Consider the following 7,383-nt stretch of genomic DNA (forward strand, 5'->3'; position numbering starts at 1 on the left):
ACCAGGGGCGTAGCTATCAATCTGTTCAAGGTGGCCAATTGAATTGGCACGCAGAGGGAAGCCACCAAACCCGAAAAGTTGACCGGGGAGGAAAGTTTCCCTGGAAACAACATCGTTTTTGATGATCGAACGAGCCATCGAACTTTCTGGCAATAACACAGTGATGTCTACTACACAACCTTCTTCTTGTAGATGTTGTTGGGCCTCCAAGTGCAGAAGTTTGTAGGACAGTAGCAAATTTCCCTCAAGTGGATGACCTAAGGTTTATCAATCCGTGGGAGGTGTAGGATGAAGATGGTCTCTCTCAAACAACCCTGCAACCAAATAACAAAGAGTGTCTTGTGTCCCCAACACACCCAATACAATGATAAATTGTACAGGTGCACTAGTTCGGCGAAGAGATGGTGATACAAGTGCAATATGGATTGTAGATAAAGGTATTTGTAATCTGAAAATATAAAAACAGCAAGGTAGTAAGTGATAAAAGTGAGCATAAATGGTATTGCAATTCTAGGCAACAAGGCCTAGGGTTCATACTTTCACTAGTGCAGGTTCTCTCAACAATAATAACATAATTGGATCATATAACTATCCCTCAACATGCAACAAAGAGTCACTTAGCGGAGAACAAACGAAGAGATTATGGTAGGTACGAAACCACCTCAAAGTTATTCTTTCTGATCAATCTATTCAAGAGTCCGTAGTAAAATAACACGAAGCTATTCTTTATGTTCAATCTATTCTAGAGTTCGTACTAGAATAACACCTTAAGACACAAATCAACCAACACCCTAATGTCACCTAGATACTCCAATGTCACCTCAAGTATCCGTGGGTATGATTATACGATATGCATCACACAATCTCAGATTCATCTATTCAACCAACACAAAGAACTTCAAAGAGTGCCCCAAAGTTTCTACTGGAGAGTCAAGACGAAAACGTGTGCCAACCCCTATGCATAGATTCCCAAGGTCAAGGAAACCACAAGTTGATCACCAAAACATACATCAAGTGAATCAATAGAACACCCCATTGTCACCATGGGTATCCCACGCAAGACATACATCAAGTGTTCTCAAATCCTTAAAGACTCAATCCGATAAGGTAACTTCGAAGGGAAAACTCAATCCATTTAAGAGAGTCGAGGGGGAGAAACATCATAAGATCCAACTATAATAGCAAAGCTCGCGATACATCAAGATCGTACCACCTCAAGAACACGAAGAGAAAGATCAAACACATAGCTACTGGTACATACCCTCAGCCCCGAGGGTGGACTACTCCCTCCTTGTCATGGAGAGCACTGGGATAATGAAGATCGCCACCGGTGAGGGATCCCCCCCTTCGGCAGGGTGCCGGAATAGGGTCCCGATTGGTTTTTGGTGGCTACAGAGGTTTGTGGCACCGGAACTCGCGATCTATTCTGTTCCCCGATGTTTTAGGGTATATGGACATATATAGGCGAAAGAAGTCGGCCAGGGGGGCCACAAGGGGCCCATGAGGGTGGGGGGCCCCAGGGGGCAGGCGCGCCTCCCTGCCTCGTGGCCACCTCGAAGCTGCCCTGATGTATACTACAAGTCTCCTGGATTGGTTCTATTCCAAAAATAACTCTCCCGGAGGTTTCATTCCGTTTGGACTCCGTTTGATATTCCTTTTCTTCGAAACACTGAAATAGGCAAGAAAACAACAATTTGGGCTGGGCCTCCGGTTAATAGGTTAGTCCCAAAAATAATATAAAAGTGTATAATAAAGCCCATACACATCCAAAACAGATAATATAATAGCATGGAACTATAAAAAATTATAGATACATTGGCGACGTATCACACAGCGGAACTCTCAATGAAAGCACCAATGTCGGTGTCAAAACCGGCCAATCTCGGGTAGGGGGTCCCGAACTTTCACTACAAAAAAATACACTTCAGTGATGATACGTGTTTGTCACAGTAGGTCGCGTTTTTTGTCATGCATGTACATCCACGATGATTTTATGACAGAATGAAGATAGTCATACCTGTGCTGTCGTAGAAGTGTTCCATGACATTACCAAAATTATCATCACGGAAGTGTCCACTTCCATGACGATAAATCGCGTGTCACAGAAGTGCTTTCGTCAAGGGTGACCGACACGTGGCATCCACCATAACGGAACGCCGTTAAGCCATCGGGTCGGGTTTTGGATCCGATAACCCGTTAACAGCCCCGACCAATGGGGATTTTCCATGTGTAAAATCATCATTGGCAAGAGGAAACACGTGTCGGCTCACAGTTGGGACAGATGTCATCCGCTCATTCGACCGACGGCGCCTATGATACGGCGACATGTGGCACGGCCCAACAGAGGCCCATTCCTGTGAAAAGGCGGACCCATTTGACTTGGTCAAAAGGTGGCGGGCCGGCCCACGGAAAGCCTGTTAACGGCCTGTTCGCATATAGCCTATTTACATCCTGCTAATCAAGGGCCCGTTATGCCCTATCCGAATTAGGCCTAGTAGCATCATCTAGGCCATCCAATATGATTCAGTCCGTTTTAACTTCCGGCCCATGTGTGGCCCATGACTTCTTTCGGCCCATATGAGGACCTTTGTAACTCTTGGCCCATTAACGGCCCATGGTGAAACTGGCCCGTAATGAATAGTGTATCAGTTTATACCCATTAACGACTCGTTATTCCATTGGGCCGTTTCCAGCCTAAGTTATCTTTCGGCCTTCTCAGGGCCCATTGATTCTTGGGCTCATTTGCAGCATTCGGTTACATATGGCCCGTTACTGTCATTTCTGCTTGTGGGCCAAATTCATCCCATCATTAGAGTCTGCCCGTTTGCGGACCGTTAATACGCTGGGCCGTTTTCATGTCAAAAAAACCCATTGGGCTGTTTTCATAGAGTTATCAAATACGGCCTATTAACGACCCGCTATGGTCCACGAATAGTACGGCCCATGATTGGCGAAATGATGATACGCCCCGTAGAAGGCCCATGGATCCTATGGCCCGTATGAGGCCCATGGATAGTACGGCCCGTAGAAGGCCCATGGATCGTATGGCCCGTAGAAGGCCCATGGACCCTTCGGCCCGTAGAAGGCCCATGGACCCTTCGGCCCGTAGAAGGCCCATGGACCCTAAGGCCCGTATGGAAGGCCGATGGATCCTACGACCGGACGAAGGCCCATGGATCATACGGCCTGCAGGAGGCCCATGGTTACAACAGTCCGTGTGTTGCCATGATTATTTTGGCCTAGTTACCAAAAATAGGCTATTGTGGCCACTAGAAAAAAACAGAAAAAGAACTGCAGTGACTACAAGCAAACAACTAAACAAGACAATAAGTAAATAAATAAGCAAGCAATTAACGCTAGCCTATTACCGCTATTACACATATTACATTCACTGGGCATCAAAGTTCGCCACCAGTGCAAATATAGGGAACAAAGCAGCACATTACATACACTGGCCGGCCAAATTGGCCACTAGTACAAATAAACGCGGCAGCAAAACAAGAGCATAACTGAAACAACTTCAGAATAGCTCAAGAAACATTATCCTGGGTATCCACCATGCTGGCAATAAGCTTAGCAAGCTGATTAGCTTTTTCCTGTTTGGCACTAAAATCCTCCAACGCTTGTTGTTGCACCAGAAAGTATGCATCTGAATGCTCCAGGGACTTCCGCAGTCCTTCCGCTTCTTGTCGCAACACATCTGATCGATGTCTTTCAGCTTGTTGTTGAGACTCAAGAAACCGAACTGATTCGGACAGTGAGTTTGAATAGCTTGTGGAAGCGGTAGTGGCCAGTAACTCGAACACTAAACCAAGACAGGACTTTGGGGTTGTCTCGCTGTCTTCAAGATAGTCTTCCTTAGCTGTTTTATCAGCTTTGTTGGAGACCAACAAGGATGTGTCACTATCCTGAACCTTATCTGCATTACTTCCTTTACCATTGCTTAATAAGGCACTCTTCCCCAATATTATGTCAGCATTCTAAAAGAAGAAACAAGCAGACACATAACAAGTTTAGCATTTACTAGTATATGAAACTCATTTCGATGAACCAGTTCATTAGTAAGGTGGACATGATTAAACTACCAAGTCTTCTATTGCCAAGTACTAGTACATAATAAAAGCATCAAACAAACATATATCTATGTCCTATGGTCACTTCATTGTCTTGCCAAATCAAAATAGAGACACGGTTCAAATCATATCAGTTTAAGACAAAGCAGCAGTGAAAGAATACAAAGCGTGGGAAACTACACGGCACAACAAGATTTCAGATGGGTACCACGGGTCTACATGTACAACAACACTATTGGCTCTGTTGTGATGCTAGTAATGTGCATGATATGAAAGTCAATTGTATACACAATTGAAATTGAAATCAACAGAGCTATTGATAAGAGCAAACCTGTTAAAGAATCATGCGTGAACATACCTGATGTGCCATTGGAGTTTTGATTGGATCCTTCAATTTAAAAATAAGTTTGTATGCGTAAATACAGTGATACAAGAGCAAAGCAATCATAGTTAAAAAAGGCGCGCCTAAGCAGTGCTTAAGCGCGTCTAGGCTCTAGGCGTTGGCAAAACGCATTGCGCATAACTACGCATAATCTATGCATAACTGCGCATAAGTATGCGCTTTTGTCAGTAAAGCACAAGGCGGTGGCAAAACGCACAATTAACACCTAGCGCTTTTTTGAACTATGATAGCAATGGAATCTTAAATTAGAACAGTTGTTCTTCAGGTTTAGGCACTTTATATACATGAACAGACTACAGTAAGACGCCAGAATATAATACTTAAAATAGAAAATGAGCTCATAGACCTTACCACATTCTTGGTTCGGGACCAGTACAGAACAAGGCGTTCCCAGTCATCGTCCAGTAAATGTGTCTCAGGAGAACGTAAGGGAATTTGATGAGTTTCTTTGCCGGTGAAGTACGTTTTCTTCAGGTAATTCCGATACTGCCACCAAGCATTCTTGAAGATAGCAAAGGTATTAGCACAGGTTACCTCATCCCGAGTTTCCAAATCGGTCCTTCTCTATAGAGAAAAATGGGAAAATTTGCTGTATTATAACCATCATGGAGGTAGGATGTATGGGACGAAGCAAAGTAATTGCCATGAATAACATTACTTACACATAACTCCTGGACAAACACCTGCAACTGGCATTTTCCTTCATCTTCAGTATAATATTTCCAAGATGGGAAGATACACACATATGATTTAACAACATCAAATGCGATAGATGCTAAACTATGACTAGCTGGTTGTGCTTCCTCAACAGGAATATGCGCACTAACTGGTGGAGTTGGGGTTCGCCGTGATAGTACTGGCCCTTTGGGCACTGGAGCTGCCTTACTAACTGCTCTTGTTTGGGAGCTCTGTGGTGGAGATGGTGCTGTGTCAACAGGAACTGGGTTACTATCAGCTAGGGTTGGGGTTAGATTGCGTGAAGCTGGTTCTCTGTCCATCGCAGTAGGGGTACAATCTGCGAGAGTTTGGGTTATGTGTGGTAGGGCTGGTTCTTGTGCATGTACAACCGGGGTGCTATCTCCACCAAGAGGTAGCACTGTTTTATTTGGAGACAGTGTTTTTAGTCCGCTAGATACGGGCATCACCCGCTCCAATTCAAATGGCTGATAAACAGGAAACATAGTTGAATGTACAGACATTGTATGAGAGACAGATGCAATAGATAGTGTGGAAAAAAGAGGGCATAAAATAGTTGACATGTATATTGTTTAACTAAAACGGATAGCATAACATAATTTCATACATATGATGTCTATCTAAACTGGATAGCATAGCATAACATAATTCAAAGATATGATGAATAACTAAACAGGATCGCATGACATAATTCACCTACATGCTATCTAAGTAATCAGGATCGCATCATTTAATTCACATATGTGATTTATATGCTAAACAGAGGGCATTCGATATGATGTCTGAACTAAGAACATGGTGTTGACTATTGTGTATATGATGTCTAAACTATGCAATGCAGTACACCGTATGCATGATATGAGCAGTATAACCGTGCCAAGTTAGAGCATACACCTCAGTGGGGGAATAGGATTGGTCATCTATCTCTGTATCCATCTCTGAGGAGCTATCGAGACCCAACAAGAGATCTGCTTCGACAGGTAGCACTGTCTGCTCTGAAGACCTTGTTTTCACTCCAGATTTTTCCATCTCCCACCCAAATGGTTGATTCACAGGAAGAGTAGTTTAATGTACAAACATTGTCGACAAATGGAAATGTAATGAAGAAAAGGATGGGCAGGATATCATTCAAATATATGATGCCTGGTTAAACAGGATGTCATTGCACTTTTCACATATATTATGGCTGGCTAAAAGATATGAGACTGCATAATTCCCATATATGATATAGAAACTAAACATGTGGCATTACAGAACATGTCTAAACTAAGCAGATGACATATATGATGTCAAAAGTAGGCACTGCAAGACAACATATGCATGATATGACTAACATCATCATGCTAAGGTAGAGAAAACACCTTGGGGGGTAAATAGGAGTGGTCAGCGGTGTCTAAACCCGCCTCAGAACAGATATCTTCCTCTGGATTACAATTTGGAGAGGGGTGGGGAGGGTTTGCCATTGAACCCACCATGGAGCGATGTCTGCATGACATTGTATTGCCGCGCAAAACTCTTCTCTTTTTCTCTACATGTTCAGCATGACTGTGTACAATATCTGACATGCGTACGAAAAAATATGGTGAGATTATGTAAGGAGAGCATGCAGAAATTTAGTGTGATGGTAACAACCAGTGGGTCGATGTTTTTCTGTTAAACCAAAATAGCCCTAATGGATCGACGTGAATGTATAGTAATAAGTGATGCAACAAGTGTACAACCTCTTTGCCGTAGCAGTGGAGGCAGAGGTGGCTGTCGGAGGTGTGGAGGAAGATCTGAGGAATCTATAGATGGCGTCCAGGGCACTGCTCTGTTGTGATGGATCGTTCTGTCACTGGAGCAGCTCTGGTGAGCCGTAAGATGTCAAGGCTAAAGCAGCACAAGACAGACATCGTCAATCTCAAGTGGGATTCTAATAGCATCTCCAACGGATGTAAAATTAACATGACAAAAAACCACCTGACAACAACAGATGAGGTAAAAACAGTTGTCTCTGAACTTAACTGTCGAAACTGAAATTTACTGTGGAATCTGAATGCTACTGTCGAAACTGAACGCAATGGTAGCAGAGAGGCACTTGACATGTAGTTTAGGGAGGGCCTGTAGTTCATCTTCAACCTGCACCCCCCTGAGCCGCCAGCCACCACCGGCTCCAGCGCCGCCTCGCCGCCCCGAAACAACAAGCCACCGCCGCCCTGGCCAGCCCTCTAG

This window comes from Triticum dicoccoides, chromosome 7A (assembly GCF_002162155.2).
Source record: "Triticum dicoccoides isolate Atlit2015 ecotype Zavitan chromosome 7A, WEW_v2.0, whole genome shotgun sequence".
In the NCBI taxonomy this organism is placed as follows: Eukaryota; Viridiplantae; Streptophyta; class Magnoliopsida; order Poales; family Poaceae; genus Triticum; species Triticum dicoccoides.